Source organism: Macrotis lagotis, chromosome 7 (genome assembly GCF_037893015.1).
Source record: "Macrotis lagotis isolate mMagLag1 chromosome 7, bilby.v1.9.chrom.fasta, whole genome shotgun sequence".
NCBI lineage: Eukaryota > Metazoa > Chordata > Mammalia > Peramelemorphia > Peramelidae > Macrotis > Macrotis lagotis.
Window position 1 is genome coordinate 114,892,105 of NC_133664.1, and position 20,096 is coordinate 114,912,200.

The 20,096-nt window shown below is 36.5% G+C and overlaps 1 pseudogene; it reads right to left on the reverse strand.

The window, feature by feature from the left end:
* Positions 1-512: 512 nt before the first annotated feature.
* LOC141492913 (caldesmon-like) overlaps positions 513-20,096 on the reverse strand; it is a 141,858-nt pseudogene continuing 122,274 nt past the window's right edge.

Below are 20,096 nucleotides of genomic sequence, written 5' to 3' on the forward strand. Positions count from 1 at the left end.
CAATTTTAAACATAATGGAGCATTGGGGGGCAACAGGGTCTTTCATTCCTTCTGGGTATTTATATTTTTATAAATCCCATAACTATGTCTTGGATCCCATTAATATAGTTCCCTTTAGGGGTCTTTAATATACAGATATATATTTATAAATTTTTATTTATTTTATATTCTATGTATATTATCTTTCTATTTATAAATCCCTATATATCTCTATTTGTATGTATATGTGTCTATGTGTGTGCATATAGATACATAAAAAACATAATTATCCTTAACTCTCTAAAAGCCCATCACGCAGAAGAGGAAATCGATTTGTTCCCACATGGCTCAAAATTTCAAATTAGGAGCAATATGTGGAAGGTGAAAAGATGCAGATTTAACTTGATAAAATGAAAAACTTTCTAATCATTAGAGTGAGGATGTAATGGAAACAAGGTAGATTTTATTGAATTAAATTTATTAATTAACTAATACAATTAATTCATTAATACATTTTGTTAAATGTATTAAGGTTTTTGCATTCAATATTTATTTTTTCAGCATGAACTATGTGTAATACTCTGTGTAAGGTAGTAAATAGACATTAATCATAGGCTCATAGATTTAGAACAAGCAAAATCCTTAAAGGTCATCTAATCTAACACTTTCCACAGATGAGACCTAGAGAAATGAAGCAATTTGCTCAAGGTTCTGCAGCATCAGAATGTGAATCCTGGTCCTTGAATTCTGGATTCTGTTTTCCTTTAATGAATGTCTATAAGAATGGTTGGGTAACTGCTTCCATGAATAGTGAGTGTGGGTTTTCTACTTTCTACTTTTCCAAAAATCCAACAGCTCCCAAGCACTGACCTTTCATTCTACTAAATAACACTATTTCTTTCTGCCAGTGAGACTGACAGAGAACAGAATAGATAACCTATTTTCTTTTCCAAGTTCCCAGATTGGTTGTTTTTGTTTACTCAATTCTGGTGGCTATTATGACTTCTAGTACTAAGGAGTTCTGTCTTTAGTATTGAAATATCAGATGCTTTGTGGAGGATGCCTCCTCCAGATGCCATTATAACTTTCCTCTATATCCACAGTCTTAATATTCTATCTATATCATTTCTAGTTACAAAGCAATGAAGAGGCAGCAAGAGTCAGAGATAGATGAGTTATATTTAAATGGTTTTTTTGCCTTATCCACCTCAAGTGACAATTGCCAGTGGGATGACATGGATCAGTAAAAGGCATATAGATAGTCTGCAAGACTCATGTCAGGTTATATCTAAACCTCAAATACATAACCGATTTTTGTCAGCATTTTCTCTTCCACCATCCTTCATTTGGTAAAGACATTTACAAGCTATGAAATAGCTATAGGGTGGGTACCAAAGAGTTAGAAAGGGAACAAAGGCTTTAATAATCCATAGACTGAAATTAAAAAAAAAGATGAAGTTTCCTATAGTGGACAAAGTTGCTTGAAAAAGTTACCTTGAGAGATGAGCCCTTTAGGAGTGAAACACTTAAATGGTTTCTTGTCATCTGATAATCCATCTTCTGGCATTTTCTGGCGTTTCTCAGCAGCCTCTGCCCTTCGTCTTTCAATCTCTTCCTTCAGCCTTCTCTTTTCCTCCTAAAAAGAAGCAACACATGATACATTTAGTAACTTCAAACTAAAAGGAGAAATTGAAAATCTGGGTTCTGGTTCCAACCCTGACTTTACTTGCTATGTGACCTGGGTCAATTCCTGTAACTGCAATTGATCCTCAATAAAATGGAAATAATATCTGACCTTGCCAACCTTACAAGGTTTTTGTAAGGATAAAGTCAGATAATGTAAATGTGATTTTGCAAATTTCTATTCAAATGTAAGATCTTTTTCTTGCAATATTTTCCAATAGGAGAAATAATTGTATATTGGATAGTGGGTGAACTTGGGAGCCAGAAAGTTCAGGGTCCAAGTTTTATTTACAATATATACTCACTGTATTATAGGAAAAGTCATTTAACCTTTCAATGGGCTCTGAAGGCTACAAGTTTCAAGCTGCTGCTAATTGGCACTGGAAAAAGGGACTTTCCTCACTGGAAGCTACATCAATGAAACCACAGGACCAGATTGCCTTCACCTTTGCTGCTTCAGAATTATGGTTTCTAAACTGTTCAAGATCATCAATTCATCATCATTCTGTCTCAAGATGATTTTCTTTGATTAACAAAACCAATGTTATATGTGTAAAAAGTACCATAAAATGAGAATATTAGAAATATTTAAATTCAGTCTGTCTTCCCTCCATTGCCTGGAATGTCTTTCCTTTTCTCTTCAACCTATCCAAATTCTTCAAGGCTTACTCCAAGGAAATATTTCTTTATTTCTATTCTGCTCATTTGCTTCATTTTGCCTTGTTAAAGGCACAGGATTTGGGGAAAGATTTGACTCCTTAATTTATATGTTACTTGATGGGTTTTTAAGCCGGTAATTAAAATTTGTAATAAAAAATATTTCCAAAAATGACACAGTTTGTGGCAGCTGGGGTTGCAGTAGATAGAGTACCAGCCCTATAGTCAGAAGGACCTGAGTTTAAATCCAGCCTCACACAAAAGTTGTGTGATCCTAGTCAAGTCATTTAACCCTGATTGCCTCAAAAAAAATTACCTAGTTCAAGTCTCACTTCCTTCATTGTTGTCATCTACTCTGGCCCAATTTATCTCCCTTCTGTGTTTTCATAATATTTCTAGAATCAAAGAATCCTAGTGATAAAGGTACTTAGATGCCACCTTGTCTCATTCCTACCCTTCTTCATAATCCTTGGCAGGTAAGTATTTAGTTCCTGTTTAAATACTTTCAGCAACAGTATTAATTTTTAGAAAGCTTTTCTTTATGTTGAACTCAATTCTACTCTTTACATATTAAAAATTATGGTACTGATAGCAACAATAAAATACCTTAGAGTGCTTTCTGCAAAATGACTTTATGGGGCAGGTAATTTAAGAATGGGTATCCTCATTTTATAGTTGAAGATACTGAAACCTGGAGAATTTGAATGACTTGCGCCAGGTCATACAACTCCTTATTATCTGAATGAGGATGCTCTCTAAGTTCCAAGGCTTTACTTTCATATTTGTCCTATTTCTGCCTTTTGGAACAATCATACTATGATTTGCCACTCTTCCTTCCAAAAGAGCTACTGTAGTCTTTATATTGTCTTATTTACCTTCATTATACCTCTGTGAAAAGGGAAGGGATACATATATATATATATATATATATATATATATATATATATGAATATATGATTAATCTCATATTGCACAGAGAACTATTGTATAAAGACATTATATGTTTTAGTCCATGTTATATGGTGAGTAAATGGCAAATCTGTGGCCCAACAGTGCCCCATTTCCTCATCTTAACTTTGAAAAATGAAAAACAAAATCCTGTGGCTAAGAATATTGGTCTAGTGGCTATTTTTTAGGATCCCACAAGATTTCAAAGCTGAATTGTTCTTCATGCCAGTTGGCTTTTGAAAGAGTGTGAAATGCTTTTGGTTAGGTCATTTTAAGAGGCCTGGTAAACAGATAAAAGAGAAGCACTCATTTGGGGCCCTTCTGACCCTGGATGACTTTGCCCTTACTGCATGATTTATGCTCTCAGGTATTAGTTGATGAGACCAGATTTACATTAGATGGAGTATGGAACATTTTTTAAATTTTGAGACCATTGGATTTGTGGGGGAAAAGTCAAATATAGGACCACACAAGCAAAAAAAACCCCACAAATTTAAGGTTGAAAGGGTTTTTTGAGTAATAGAAACATTAAAAATTTGAATTAATTGGTTTTAAAATTAAGGACAGGATAAATAAAGGTTCTCCAATAAATAGAACAAATGTCTTAAAATATATTTTGATTTCAAAATACAACCAGTCGATGGTTGGAGACAGGGAGGGGTAAGGTAGGAGCAAGAAAAAGGAGGCAGAAGGAAAAAGGAGAGAACAAAAAAGAAGGGAAGGAAGAAGCTCCATAGATTTTGAGGGTGAGCCTCTTAAGAGAAAGAGAATTTATCATACACTTCAATTCATTTGGACTATGGTTTCCAGAGTTACCTGTTAGTTGATAAGTTTACCTGGGATCATTGTTATTTTAGACATTAGGTAACTTGGTTTATCAATTTCTATCTGCTCAATTGCTCTTTACCCTTAAAAAATATTTAAAACTATTTGCAGATTGAAATAATGAGAGAAGTTTGGGCTTGGAAGGTGTGGGGGGAAATGGGGGTGAGTGTGTGTGTGTGTGTGTGTTGTGGGGATTACTGACAGGGCTGTAGCCTGCTCAGTGGTCAAGATCCTTTCCACTCTACCTTAAGCCCTTTCTCTCCATCATTACCTCCTCTCTGACTTTCCTCTCGGCCTCCTCTTGCTTCTTCTTCTGCTCTTCCTCTTCTAGAACCTTCCTGCGCTCTTCCCTCTTCTTCTTCAACTCTTCAAGCTCTAAGGCAGCCTCCTGCTGCTTTTGTTTTAGCTTCTCAAACTCTTCACTCTCCGTTTCTCCCCTGCGACGGCGCAACTCCTCCAGTCTCTTGCCAGCCTCCACTTGGGATGTTGGCTCAGCCTCCTTTGTGTCCGTGCTCCCTTTTCCACCACTTCGGCTATAGGAGGAACCAGAAGGAAATTCTTATGTTCATCAGCCTCAGCTAGTTCAGCACCAAGGCAGCTTGGGAAGCTGCTTTGTTCTGTATGACTTGAGGGATATAGACAAGTCTCATCTATTAAAAAAAAATTTATCTCTATCACTTTGCTTAACTTTAGCTTCCTCTTCCACTTGAACTGAAATCCCTAGCAGTACCATTAAAACGGTAAAGAAGATAGGACATTCTAGAAAATCACCTGTTAAAAACAACACCTATCAGTGACATCTGAGAGTATACAGGTAGGACCACTCCTTTCCTTGAGGGCAGGTCAGGATATTCCAAATAAATGAAACTACACAGGACAGGCTCAATGTAAAGGGAACCCTGAGATGTGTAAGCAGGGTAGGTTGGGACACTAAAATAAATTCACCTACTTTAGAATCTGACTCCTGGCCCATGCAAAATGAAATGATTCCTATTTTTTGGATCATTTATCTACTACCCATTAATAAATTACAGGCTCCCAATTCTTTAATAAACTCTATAGTTGGAATCAAAAATACTTGGGTTTAAACCTCAGACACATTAACTTTGTGACTCTGAGCAAGTCCCTTAATCTTTCTGATGTTCCATTTTAACTATTTTAAAAATGGAGATAATAGTACTCTATCACAGGATCAAATGAGATAATATTTGTAAACCACTTACAATGGTCTAAAAGCATAGGTATTAAGCCTAATAAAGACTTGTTTATGTAAACTTAATGCACTATATAAATATGAGCGATTATCATCATTATCATTATTATTGGTTTTGAAATTCTGTCAACCTGTGGTCTCAATTTCATAGGATTTTAGAGTTGAAAGAGATTGGGAAAAAAATCCTCTCAGTCCAACCCCTGTTTTTCTAAGGAGCAGCATCCATGCCCTTCCCACAGTTCCTTCATCCCTCTCCATGAGTGGTCAAAACCATCACAAGCATTAAAATGTCTAATCATAAAATCATAGTCTGATAGAGTGTCAAGTAACTTTTGCCCTGATCTAGGGTTTCAAATGCTGTTTTTGCTTCTGAAGCATACTTCCCTTAGTCAAAGGTAATTTCTTAGGAGATAAGAATCTAGTTAAAAGACAGAAGGAAGAGACATCCAACCTGCCATGTTGTAAGTCTTATTGAGAGTACTAATTCCCAAGTCTGAAGGATTTAGTCTAGCCCTACTACCTGAAATATCATCTGGCAAGGTAAAGGTTGCCATATAAGTCTATATGAAGAGCATGGACCTGTTCCCACCCAGCAGAATATGACTTAAAAACTAATAAAAACCTTAATGATAGTATTAGGGAACTAGAAAAACATGACGGTTTAGGGTATTCTGCAAGGAGATTCCCACATTTATAATCTGGTTACATGAAAAATTATTTGGATGGTTTTATATGTTCTCCTAAAAAGCTCCCAAGGCAGCATGGTATGGTCTAGATAGTTAGACTTGGATGTGTGAAGACCTAGATTCAAGATCCTACTTTGCAAAACATTTGACCTTTTTGAGGCTCACACAACTCACTCCTTGCTTAAAAGTCCCTGCTTCCCCAATGAGATTGGCTGCAATGAAGAAAACTCTTGCACTGTGAGTTCCACACCCTGATAAAACCAGATCCTTGCTGGAGAAGTGGAAGGGATTCTGGAGATCCACTCTTCCAATGGCATCATTCTGTAAAGGAGAAAACTGAGGCCCAGAAAAAGCCAATATGGAGTCTTGCTCAAGGTCACTGAGGTAAGTGGCAGAAATGGGATTCTAATGGGTATACTGTCATTTATGTCCAATACTCTGTCACAACACATGTCATTTGAACAATAAAAAGAAAAAAGAGAAAGATGTAATATAAAGTGACTTACATAATCGAAACTATCAATTAACCTAAATTGTATAGAACTCTTGAAAGATGAAATAGTATTTGCTATACACACATACATATTTGTACATATACAAGTAGATTATATTGGAGACTACAAGGGATAGTGATTAACGAGCTACCTTTGGAGTCAGGAAGTCCTAGGTTCAAATCCCACTATTGACATATACAGGCTGTGTGACCCTGGATCAAAGCACAAAGGTAAACTTCAGTGTCCCAGGCAACCCTGTCTAATAACAAATTGAAGAATAGGTCCAATTTTCATCCTTTGAGGGGAATTTCTTCACTGGGGCTTCCCTGTATCAGTGAAATTACAGGTCTGATATTCTCCCATAATTCCTGGTAATGAAGTAATTTTGAACATTTTGAATTTCCCAGGGTACCTGACATCTTGCAGATACATTTTTCCAATACCACACTGTTTTACTTCTTTCTACCATTTTGAATTGAAAACACTATCAAGTTAGAAACATGACTATTTTAGTGTTTAATCAGTTTACAATGGCATCTATGACCATACCAAAGAAGATTAATCTCTCACTTGAAGATTTCTGTCACTATTCCTAGACTTTCTTGGTTTGACTAGTCTAGGAGTTTTATCAAGGAATGTCCCTTTCATTGCTAGAGGGTTTATTTGTTACCACTAGATGGTGCTCAGCCTTCTTTTCAGAAGTTAAATCTTTTCAATCAGATCAGAAAAGCAAGAAGGTAGATGCCTCTCCTTTCTCCTCTCCTTCTATATGGGAATGTATAATGGATCATGAATCTGGAGATGGAGGGAACCTCAGGTGACAGAGTCCAACCCCCTCAACTTACAGATGGGAAAACAGACTCAGAAGGATTTGAACCAAGCTATTTAACTATCAGTGCCATTTCTTCTGTAATAAGCCCTCCTTTCCCTTTTTGGGAAACCCTTCCTTCTTTCTGATCAGAACCTTATTTTAACTAACAAATCAAATAATGGGGGGTTTATTTTCTTCTGGTCCCTGTAACTTTTCTTGTCCATTGAAGAGAAGGAACCAGAAATAGGAATTCCCTTTATTTTGCCACTGGCATCCTGCTGACTCCTTTCTTAGGATGTGGGTTGTTTAATGATTTCCTGTTTCTCCAGAAGGGGCAATCTTAAATCATTCTTCCTCTGAAACCATTGGACAGTTTTCTGATTATTGGTTAAATTAATTTCCTACCAAAAGAAACTTTTTCACCTGTTTCTAATAAACAATCAAATGCACAGAACATCTTTTAGCCAATTAATATAATGCTTAAGCATTATAATTTTCTTGACTCTGACAGATCATATCTTGGTTCATCTACACCTCAAACTTAGGGAGAAGAGTTTGAAGATTCTCCTTTACTACATCTCTATCACCTTCATAGCATCAAAGAGAGATGGTATGAGAAATAAGGAATAACTGAGACAGAATCTGGTCAGAGAGTCTTCCACTTGACAAACTTTTGAGTTCAGAAGTCCATCAGGCAGCAGAATGACCACAGAATTTAGAGTCCAAATTTGGAGGTCAAATCCTGTTTCTTCCATTTAGTACCCATGTGACTAGGGGTAAATAATTTCATTTCTGAACCTCAGTTTTTTCACCTGTAAAATAAGGGAGTTGACCTAAATGACTTCTAAGGTATCTTTCAGCTCCATATCTTTGATATGATATTATTTTTTAAAATAAATTGTATTTCTTTTATTTGTTTCTTTGTTTTTGCAAGGCAATTAGGTTAAGTGTCTTGCCCAAGGTCACACAACTAGGTAATTAAGTGTCTGAGGCCAGATTTAAACTCAGGTTGTCCTGACTCCAGGGCCATTGCTCTATCCACTGTACCACCTAGCTGCCCAATACTATATTCTTAATATGAAAACAAGTGTCCTTGATAGATATATAAATACACATACAAATATAGAAAATATGTGCATACATAATACATGTACATTTATTATATATAATATATAGGGTCATTTGAAATATATATGGTTAGATATATAGCTCTGGAAATTATTGTTATAGAGATGATAATTGATTCCATTGGAGTTGACATTGTCACTCAGAGGGTGAATACAGAGAAAATATAGAGAAATAGCCCAGGACAGAGTCATAGGGAGATCTGAAGTGAGTAGGTGTGACATGGATAATGAATCATCAAAAGAGACTGAGAAGGAACGGGCTTGGGATTCTTCCAAGGATAACTGGGAGAAAGCTGCATCATGAAAACCTAGAGAGTAGAGAGTATCTTGGAGAATGTGACAAACAGGTCTAAGTGTTGCAGAGAGATGAAAAAAGATGAAGATTGAGAAGAGGTTTATAAGATTCAGCAATTAAGAGATCATTGCTAAATTTGAAGAGAACAGTTTCAGTTGAGTATTGAGGTCAAAAACTAGAAACTCCCTTGTTAAGAGAAAATAAAAGGAAAAGTGAGTTTGAGGAAGAGAGTAGAATAGTATTTAGCAAAGACATTGAGATCTAGTGAGGATTGGTTTTTTTTTAGGATAGGGTGGATAGGCATATTTATAAGCAGCAGAGAAGGAACTAATAGAGGGGAAGAGATCATAGAGAGGAAGGATAATAGTGGAGACAACATGCTGGAGAAGATGGGGAGAGTAGGAAATCAAGGGTATATGTAGTGGGATTGACCTTGGTAAGAAGGGCCATCTTCAGATCAAATGAGATATTATTTATAAATTACTTAGTAGATCCCTTTATTCCCTTTTTTACCCTCTTCATTAGAGATTGGATAAAGAGTAGAGATTTGAGGATGAATGAGATTGTTGAGGAAGAAAGAAGGGGAAAGACTTGGAGAATGGCTTTGATATTTTTGGTGAAGTGAGTATAAGTCAAGGGCCTCAGTTAAGGAAGTTGGGGGAGGAGATATTGTGGGAGATTTGAGAAGAGAAGGTTTGGACAGAAATGATGGAGAGTGGCATAGAGAATTAAGGAAAGGTAAAAAAATTTTGCTTTGCCACAGTGAGATTCCTTTTGAAATTATATAATATGAATTTGTAGTGGACCCAGTCAGTAAAATCCCATGACCTCTGTGGGAAATCTAGGACACTATTACATTGTTGGTGGAGCTGTAAACTCATCCAACCTTTCTGGAGAGAAAATTGGAACTATGCCCAAAGGGCAACAAAAATGTGCAATACCCTTGATCCAGCAATACCACTACTGGGTCTATACCCTGAAGAGATGATGAAAAGGGGTAAAAACATTACTTGTACAAAAAATATTCATAGCAGCCCTGTTTGTGGTGGCAAAGAACTGGAAATCAAGTAAATGTCCTTCAACTGGGGAATGGCTTAGCAAACTGTGGTATATGTATGTCATGGAACACTATTGTCCTATTAGAAACCAGGAGGGATGGCAATTCAGGGAAGCCTGGAGGGATTTGCATGAACTGATGTTGAGTGAGATGAGCAGAACCAGAAAAACACTGTACACCCTAACAGCAACATGGGGGTGATGATTAACCTTGATGGACTTGCTCATTCCATCAGGGCAACAATCAGGGACAATTTGGGGCTGTCTGCAATGGAGAATACCATTTGTATCCAGATAAAGAACTATGGAGTTTGAACAAAGTTCAAGGATTATTCCCTTTAATTTAGGGGAAAAACCTGCTATCTTATTGTTTGATCTTGCTGTCTCTTGTACTTTATGTTTCTTCTTTAAGGATATGATTTCTCTCTCATCACACTCGATTTGAATCAATGTACAACATGCAAACAATGTAAAGACTGACAAATTGCTTTCTGTGGGGGGGGTGGGGGAGGGAAGTAAGATGGGGGGAAAATTGTGAAACTCAAAATAAATAAAATCTTTAATAAAAAAAAAGACAGAAAAAAAATCCCATGACCTCCTCCAGAACCATTCAACAGTATATGGGTAGAAGCAGATGAGGCAGATACCATAGAATACCAAGGATGAATGTACAAAGATAAATATGAAGAAAGTCAACATGACTTCATTTTGAGTTGTGTCTGTGTTGGCAGGGCTTAGTGATATTTCCCTTAAGTAATGGTCTGACCTTGTCACTCCACTATTCAGTAAAATCCAGTGGTTCCCTTTTGCCTCTGGGATAAAATATCAATTCCTCTGTTTTTTAAAAGCTATTCACAGGTGACTAGGTGGTGTGATGGATAGAGCACTGGCACTGGAGTCAGGAGTACCTGAGTTCAAATCTGACCTCAGACACTTAATAAATACCTAGCTGTGTAGCCTTGGGCAAACTACTTAACCCCAGTTGCCTTGCAAAAAACCTAAAAAAAAACTATTCACAATTTGGCCTCAACTTCCCTTCTTTTTCTTATTATATAATACTTTTTTTCTTGCCATCTGTGATCCAATCAAATTGCTTTCTTTGCTGTTATTCACAGTTTCTTTTTTGTGACTTTGCACAAGCCTACCCTCCCTGCCCCGCCAAAACTGAGATGTCTTTGCTTCTCAATTCTTCCTCATAGAATCATTTACTTCATCTTACTTTTTTCCACATGCCTAATCCTTTCGGTAAGTGCTCACCCACTCAAAACTATGCGTGTTTATAGTGTATTTATTGTGGATTATATATATATATGTGTGTGTGTGTGTGTGTGTGTGTGTGTGTGTGTGTGTTATCTTCCTCAACAGAACATAATTATGTTCACCAAGAGCAAAAACTATTTCATCTTGGTCTACTGGCATACACAAAAAGCTAAGAATATCTGCTTTAATCTAGTGAGATCAGTTTCTACTTAATACAAAGAAATTAATTTCATTACCTCTAGAATTATAGTTAGCAGGCACCTCTAAGTAGCCTCTGTCTCTTACCTGAAAGTATTCTCTGTGTGTTTAAGTTTATGAGTTGTAAGTTCTCCATTCTGAGATTTGACTTCTGGAAATCCTTTTTTGCGATCCCAATTGCTTTTGATTTCCTCTTTGGGCCCCTTATCCTTGTTGATCTTGTCTTCTTTGATCTATAAAACAGTATGATGTTAGGAAGGCATAAAAGCAAAAATCTGATTAGAATTTGTCAGGATAAAAAGAACCTGTCTCCTCAGACAGAGAGAAAAATATAGAGGAGAAATATATAAATGAGGAGTCTATTGGTTGGGTTGGTCAGCTCCAGAGAGAGAACTAGAGGGTATGGTTAAGATGGAGATGGAGGACTGAAAAAAAATATATTGCCTTTACTATTTCTATGATTTTTATGTACCTCATAGTTAAGAGATATCTCTAGCAGATTTAATGAAGGTGTCAAATTTCAGATAAAATGTGCTACATAAATTCAAGACAATGGTAGCAATAATATTGCCTAGAATATACATATCATCTTTTGGTGAAGAGTTCAATATATTTCCTCTGTATTTGTTCTCTCATCCTCATAAACTCCATGGGAGACAGATGGTTATAATATTATTTCCACTGTGAAAACTGAAGTACATGGCATCTGGTATTCTAAATTCTATACAATTCTCAAGTAGCATAGTGGGGTCTTGAAATGTAAGTTTTCAGATTCATTGCTCCATGGACCCATACCACCTCTTTTCAAGCTGTCCTTTTTTATAAAGTACTCCTCTTTGAACTTACTCCTCTTTTTCACCTACCTTCTCTTAATAGGTATACTCTTAAAAGAAGAGAACATTTTTTTTTCTTAGTGATTCTCTAACTTTCCTTTGTTGATTGCCTCTATTTCTGTTGGACTTACATCTCACTGTATTTTAACTGAAGGATCATAGTCATCCTGCTACTTTTACAATCTATGAACAAAATCTAGATTTCTCTCTACTTATATCCCCTAAGGGAAAAATAATCTGGATTTTACTCACAACCATATCATTAATTAGCCAAATTACCAATGACTATGAGCAAAAGTCTCTTAATTTTTCTAAACCTATTTTCTCGTGAGAAAATGAGACTAGATTATTTCTAAAGTCCTCTCTAGTTTAAATATTTTCTCATTCTAGGAACTTTCATTTGCTTCTGAACAATTTTCTGTAGGGAAAAAAATCCATAGGAAAAAAAAGAACTATGTCATAGACTGTCCTGTCTAATATGATTTGCCTGAACAGGGATATTCATGTGGTAGCTCTTTATTTATTTGCTGTTTCTGTTCTTAAGAAATGAGGTGGAGAAGGAGGGGAATGTATACAGGATGCTCCCCTGTATCTGAGTTGTACATTTTTTTGTGATGGGTTTTATTTTTATTATTATTTTAGTTTCTCTCTGTCGCTAGCCCTTGAAGAGTTAGATGCTTTTTTGTGCAGGGAAAAGGAAATGGGGTTCCAGTTTCTATGCCATCTAGTTGACTTCAGTAGAAAGGGACCAGAAATAGTAGCCGGACTTTCAATTACTTTGAACTCCATCTAGAAAACAACAAAAACTCAGGGGCCCCCTTTAGTGGCACCCATGAACAAAGTGCTGAGTTATCTCCATAGGTCAAAAGGAGCAACAAACAGAAATATTCTTTAACTCAATTCTCTTGTTTTGTGGTGAGAAACATTCCCTCAAAATTCATTATCTAGTTTACTTGCCAAAATCAAGTTTAAAATAGCATTTGAAAAATAACAAATGCTTAACAGAAGAAGAATTCCTTTTTTTCTTTTTACCCCTCAAATTTGACCTTTGTTGGCTTAGGGCCTGGTGAATGGGATGCTTGTGCTGTCTATGGAAAATTGTTCTTTTTTTATAAATATGTCAATAAAAACTGGTTAGTTTAATTTATTTGAAAATCATTCTTTAAAAATAAACAAATAAACATAAAACCATAGCATAGATTCTTTGAATTCTATTTTAAGCAAACTAATGAGCAAGATTCTATGGGAGAATAAGTTCAAGCCCAAGTGCTTCTGAGGTCCTTTGGGAGAAGTGTTAATTCTTTTAGACTATTTTGATATGGTGAAGGAAATTCTTGTTCTTTTACAAGAAATGATATTCAAATGGACCTAGAGTTACCATGTTTACTGTGTAAAAAGGCGGCTTATTCAGCTGGCAAGATATATAATTAGGGTAAAAATCCAAGTAGGTTTCAAATACTCCCTTCCTGTAGCTATGGATTGACCCATGGGTGTGGTGGGTTAATAGTTCAAATGATACATGCCTGTACCAGCATACTTAAAAAATAAAAAAAAAATTTAATGCCCACTAAGCAAATGGGAAAGGGCTGAAATTTCAATTACTTCAGCAAATCTGTTCTCATGCTTCGCTGTAAGAAAGGGGTCCCAATTGATTATAGATCATGGCATTTCCAAAATGATTTTAATGATCATCTGTTAACTACCAAAAAATCTGAACCCCCTTTCTGAGCTCAATTTCTAACTTTCAGGCACTGGAGAAAACATATTGGGACTTCAGAATGAGAAGAATATGTACCAGTATAGTCCTAGTCCAGGAAACTACAATTGAAAATTTGATGTACACTTAAAAACTAGAAATAGAGGACATAGTGTGGGAGAGATGGAAACATCTTTGAAAACAATAACAATAATAACAAAGAAATAGGAAAAGTGAGCCACAGAATGCAGGAGTTGGAAGGGGACCCTAGAAGCCATTCAGGCTACTCCACAATGGAACAAGAAACTTTGCTACAGAATAATCTCAATGCTCAATGTAGTCAGTCATCCAGCCTTTGTTTAAAGACCTACAGTGAAGAGAAGCCTCTACCCCCCTCAAGCAGCTCCTTTACTTTCTAATAGATCTAATTATTTTTAGGAATGTTTCCCATTATTGAACCATATTTGGCCTTTTACAACTTTCACAAATTTTCCCTAGTTCTGGACCCTGAGTCCAAGAGGGCTCTAATCCCTTTTCAACATAACTTCTCAAATATCAGAAGATAGTTAAGCCATTGTCTTTTATTCTCCGGGTTAAACATTCCCTAAGTGACTTCAAGAAAGGTTGATACTATCTCATGATTTTGAAGCTCTTTATCAATCTACCTCTACCCTTTTTTGTATCTTTTCCGCATTACCAGTGTCTTCTAAAATGTGCTATCTAGAGCTGAACCTCAGTGATCCATAGGTAGTCTGACCAGGACAGAGTACAATGGATCTCTTGAGAATCAACTCTGACCAGGCCTGTTTCTCAATGTAGAGCTCTATCCTAGCTCCCTTTCTTTTCTTTCTCTCTCTCTCTGCTATCTCAGAAATAAAATAAGGTTCCCCAAATGTAGATGGTACCATCTATGCAGATGATGACCAAATCTACATGTACAATCCTAATCTCTCTCCTAAACTCCAGGAGAGTTCTCATTAACAACTAGCTAGATAGCTTCTCTTGGATGTTTTATGAGCATCTCACACTCCACATTCTCAAATATGACTCCTTTCCCTAAACTTTCACCCAGATTTGTAGTGCAGAATTATTCTTGATTCTTTGTTCTTATATCCAATCAGTTGTTTGGTTTTATTACTTCTACTTTAGTAATATCTCTTTATCTCTCCTGTATTTACCACTTTAACTCAGGGCTTGGTCATTTCTTGCCTGCACTATTAGAACAGTCTCCAAATTTTCCGCTTTGATGCCACTTTCTCTCTTTTTCAATCTCATTGCTGCACAATGGACAAAATAACCTTCCTCAGATTCCAGACCTGACTTCTGCTCCTTTCAAAAACTTTTAGGGGGCTCTCCAAGGCCTATAGAATGAAATGGGAAGTCCTTAGCTTAGTATTTAAAGTCCTCTAACATCCAACTCCTGCTTCTTTCCCATTCTTATTTCTTAACACATCATTTTATGAACTCTGCATTGTAGTTAAAATGGGATATTAGACATATTCTAGATTTGATCTTCCATTTCCCATTTCCATACATTTGCACAAGCCATTCTCCATTCCTGGAATGTACTACCTCTTCATATCCATGTCGGAGAAACTGTCTTTTTTCAAGGTTCCTATATATATGAGAATTGTCCTGAGTAATCACTAAATTCTTTATTTTCATGTATTTTTTGGTTTTTTTACTTTTAGCTACTTAACTTTTCTTGGGAGTAGGCATATTATAAAAAGGCAATAATATTTTAAATGCAGGAGGGTAACTTACTACTTAAAGGAACTCTATTATAGATTCATAGAAAATAAATAATTTTTCTCTTCAGTGCATTTGAATTTTCATAATTATACTTGAATGATACCTGGTTTTTCTTCATTTGAGTAACATCTCTATGTCAATTCTGTATAGAGAGGCTACTATATTGCAGAAATATAATACAGATGACATTACCAATTTTATTTGGTTCTGCTTGGCTACAACTTACCTTATCTGCCTTGAAAGCTATATGACTCAATTTTTCCTACCTCTGATAGCCCCTAATTTCATATTTTCTGGCAGTCTCAGACATGTCCAAGTTTTAACTTTAGCTAAAAATGAACAGACTTTCTAAGCTAATATTTGTGATTGTTTAAGCTCAAGAGCAAAGTATTAATAGAAGTAATACCATTGGCAACCTCATTTACTTACCATACAGTAAAACACCCTAGCACCAGCTGTTGCATGTACCATGGAAATATGCAATGCAAGACATTTGGTCAAAATTTTCATTTTGAAAACTCAAATCATTATCTTCAAGTTTTTTACTAGGGACCATAAGGGACCAATTTTCTTTTAGAATCTGAGTCATTGGTCAAAATCAACTAAACTGGTTAAATATTTTCATGATCAAAAGGAAAACAGGATAATTTGAAGAAGAAAGCATAGTACAGTGGGGAGGGAAATAGAGGAAATAGGAACTCCGTGTCTTCAGACTTTTGTGTCTTGAATGAGACCGAGACATGTCTTCAGCACCATGACCTATTTGTTTCTCAAGTATATTTACCTCCTGTTTTTTGAACGTTGGCTTGTCTTCTTGGGATTTTTCTCTTTTAACTTCCACTTTGACCCCTTTTTCTTCTCCCTTTTTTCATTTTTAAGGATGTCAGGGTCATTCATTTTACAATAAACTCTGCCCCCTGAAATGGTGTTCAGGCTCTGTGGCATGTACCCGAGCAATTTTTTTAGCTGCCTCAGTGATCACACTCTGCTTTGGTGATAACAACCATGACAAGACCCATTCTAGTGTAATAGAGCAAGGCACGTGTTTATCTTTTCCCACTTCAAATCTCTCATGTGCCAGTGTTCTCATGGAGGACTACCATGACATGATGCTCCCTGTGGGTGCTGGTCAACCTTGTTTGGCTTGGTGAGCTTTGCTCCCACCAAATTCCTTGACTAGTGCCATGCTCACATAGCCCCTGTGAAGGTCTAGGCATGAAAAACCTTAATGGTGAAGCAGTGGTTGTGACGGAAAATTTTCTATGGGGAGGTGAACGTATCCGGTATAATCTCATGCTTAGAAAGAGATGATTTAAAGGCAGCCTTGTAGATTAGCTCTAAGAACTTCAGTAGTACACTCACAGTTTTTAATCAATTCTTCTTTCCCTTAGATAGACATTGTATCTGTATCTAAAACCATTGATTAGGCAAAACTGGTCCTGGGACCAATTTATTAGGTTTAGTACCCATAAGAGTCTTATCACCTAAGATATCATGCCAGGAGGGAGAACCCCTGTCTCCAAAAGACCCTGGATGGCAAACTCCAGGTGAAGAGTATCACAGTGATGGGAATTAGTGGCCAAGAGCAATTGTAGTTCATACCTCTGGAGGATTAGGAGATGAGGCAATGGACAAAAACAGTCATTTCCAAGAGGAAATGTATATTTTCCATCTACCCCTCCCCCCCCCACCAGATATCACCCCCAAGCTAATTACAGCTTTGTTTGCCATTCACATGGCAAAAAATGTATGTGTGTGTGTGTGTGTGTGTGTGTGTGTGTGTGTGTGTGTGTGTATGATATAAATATATTTTATTTGCTAGACAGTTTTTTAAGTTGTTATAGGATTTCTGCAAGGCTACTTTAAATCTTTTAGAATGGGTCTACATGATGTTAAATAATGTTTTGGCATTCATTTAAGGTAGATGAACATGCCCCAACATCAAAATTTGCTTCATCTTTTTTATTTGTTAATTAACTAATTGATTTATTTGTTGCCTTTACTACAGTTATATTTCAATCTTAATACTTTTGCTGTGGAGATTTTTGATTACAAATCATGATATTGGGGTCCTGTCCTATTTTTTTGAGAATCTCCCCAAGTACACGGGGAGAAAGTGTTTGAGATTTAATATTTGGGAACCCTTTACTCATTCATGTAGACCCATTACAGAACTTGATAGTTAAAGTTATTTGGAGAGAACTGAAGAAAGCGAATTTAGTAAAGAAGCAGAAACAGACAAGTGAGTCTACACAGTGCCACCAATATGACTTTTTTTAGGGTAATTCATTTTTTTGCAGTTATAATGGCTGATTTCTAAGCAATTTATCTGTATATAGACATTACAGTTATTTAGATTTATGAACAGGTCTAAATGAAATCAAACATTCAGTGATAGCTGAATTGATAGCATAGTGGCTATCTATTATGATGACTGGAAAAAAAATGAATAGATTTCCCAAATGATCACATTGGTGATACTCTATGAACATAGCCCAATCCTAGATTTGATGTGCATTACATTTCTCACAAGTCACAGGCAATACACAGATGGTGCAAAATGTTTACTGTACCTGCGATTTTAGGTCAGCTGGCTGAAGTTTATCTTGTACTTTCTTTTCATTTACCCATTTTTCTTGTATTTTCTCTTCTCCCTTCCCCCCCTTTATCTGTTTTTCTGTTGTTTTGCCTCTGTTTTCTTCTAACTGTTTTTTAATCTTTTGCTCCTCTAACTTAGCTTTCTCTGCTGCTGCAACGTTTCTCCTCTGCTTTTGCCCTTTCCCTTTCCTCTGCTGCTAGTCTCTCTTTCTCCTTAATCCTTTCCCTTTCTTCTGCCTCCTTCTTTTCCTTTTCTTGGGCAGCCCAATCTTTTCTCTGCTTCAATTCTTATTCTCTCTTCTTCAGCTTTCCTTTCTTGTTCAGCCTTAATTCGTTTCTCTTTCCTCAGCCTCTAGTCTTAGTTTCTCTGCCTCAGCCTCCAACCTTAGTTTCTCTGCCTCAGCCTCCAACCTTAGTTTCTCTGCCTCAGCCTCCAATCTCAGTTTCTCTGCCTCAGCCTCCAATCTTAGTTTCTCTGCGTCAACCTGGTCTTTATCTGTTTTTTCATCACCTATAAAATCATTGGCATCTCCTCTCCTCTCTTCCTCTATTTTAGATTCCTCTGCATATACCTGACCATTTTTCAATTCTATTACTACCTTTTCCTCTTGAGTTTCTATTTTCCTTTCTCCCCATTACCTCTACCCCGATTTTCTTCAGTGATTCTCTGCTTGGGCTTTTCTTCCTCTGCTTCCTTCTCTCTTTCTTCTTTCTTGTCTTCTTCAGGTTCCCCTCCAATCATTCTTCTGGTAGGACTTGGTGATTGTTTCAGTTTCCTCTACTTTATATCTTTCTTGGCGGACTTCACTTTTCTCTTCCTTTTCAGAAGTATCATTTTCTGCTGCATTATTCTGAGCTCTCCTGTTGGATAGTGACAAACTTTCATCTGTTATTGTTGGATCGAACTCCTTCTGGCGCTCCAAAGCTTCCTGAAGGCGCTTTTGGCGTCGTTCTTCCCGACGTGCCAACCGCTCCAAGAATGCAGCATCATCACCTCCTTCAACTTGGGTGTTTGATATGGTGGTAGTTTTAGTCTCCTCATCACCCACACTGTGAAACATGAGGGAAAAAATATCATTTCCATTAATTATTTGATAGTCTGACTCACTAATTCTTTAAATCATCAGTCCTTTGAGGTTCCATCATCATAGATGTCCAGGGCAATAAGTGGTCTTCTATTATGGTACTCCAACTCTGGACTAGCATCATGTTCCCTAGAGTATTCTCATAATCTGGGGGTGTGGAGCAGTAGTATTTAAGGAAGAGTAAGTACATTAAGCAATTATGATATTTTCATTGTCCACTCTGCATATATATATATATATATAACATACTATAAGCTCCTTGAACTTAAGTAGTTGTATTTTTGCATTCATAGTGCTGAATGCAGGATATAGCTCAGAGTAGGTGCTTATTAAATATTTGTCAAATTGAATTGAAGTGAATGTAGTAAATATCAGAGAATTCTGTAACTTGTTAGGGATGGGATGTCAGAATCTTTGACTCTTTATCTAGATCAACATTTTTGTGAATAAAGATTTGCATACCTCAGAAATTTTTAGTTGGAAACAGAAATAAAAGGTAAAATGCTCTAAGAAAACAAACTACTTCATGACAATCCCTTAGTTTCTTTCATCATCAAGGGTCATGACATAAAGTTTAAAAGGTCACAGTTTGGAATTTTGATGAACTGATACTTCTCGCTACATTGCTCTGAATAAGCCCCTGAGGTAGTGGTGCTGGCCTTTGTGAGTAGAAACCAAATAGTTATGTGATATCAAAACTTTGGCCAGAGTTGCAAAATTGTGGCTCACCAAGAACAAAACTCCTTTGGATTTTATGATTCCAACCAAAAAGTGAACTATTTGAGGTTCAAGTTCACTTATTTTTGACTAAACACATTTCCCATTTGAAAACAATCATCAAAGGCTTAGAAAAGCTAAATTTTAAAAATTCCTTGACCTCAGGGCTGTGATACACCATGT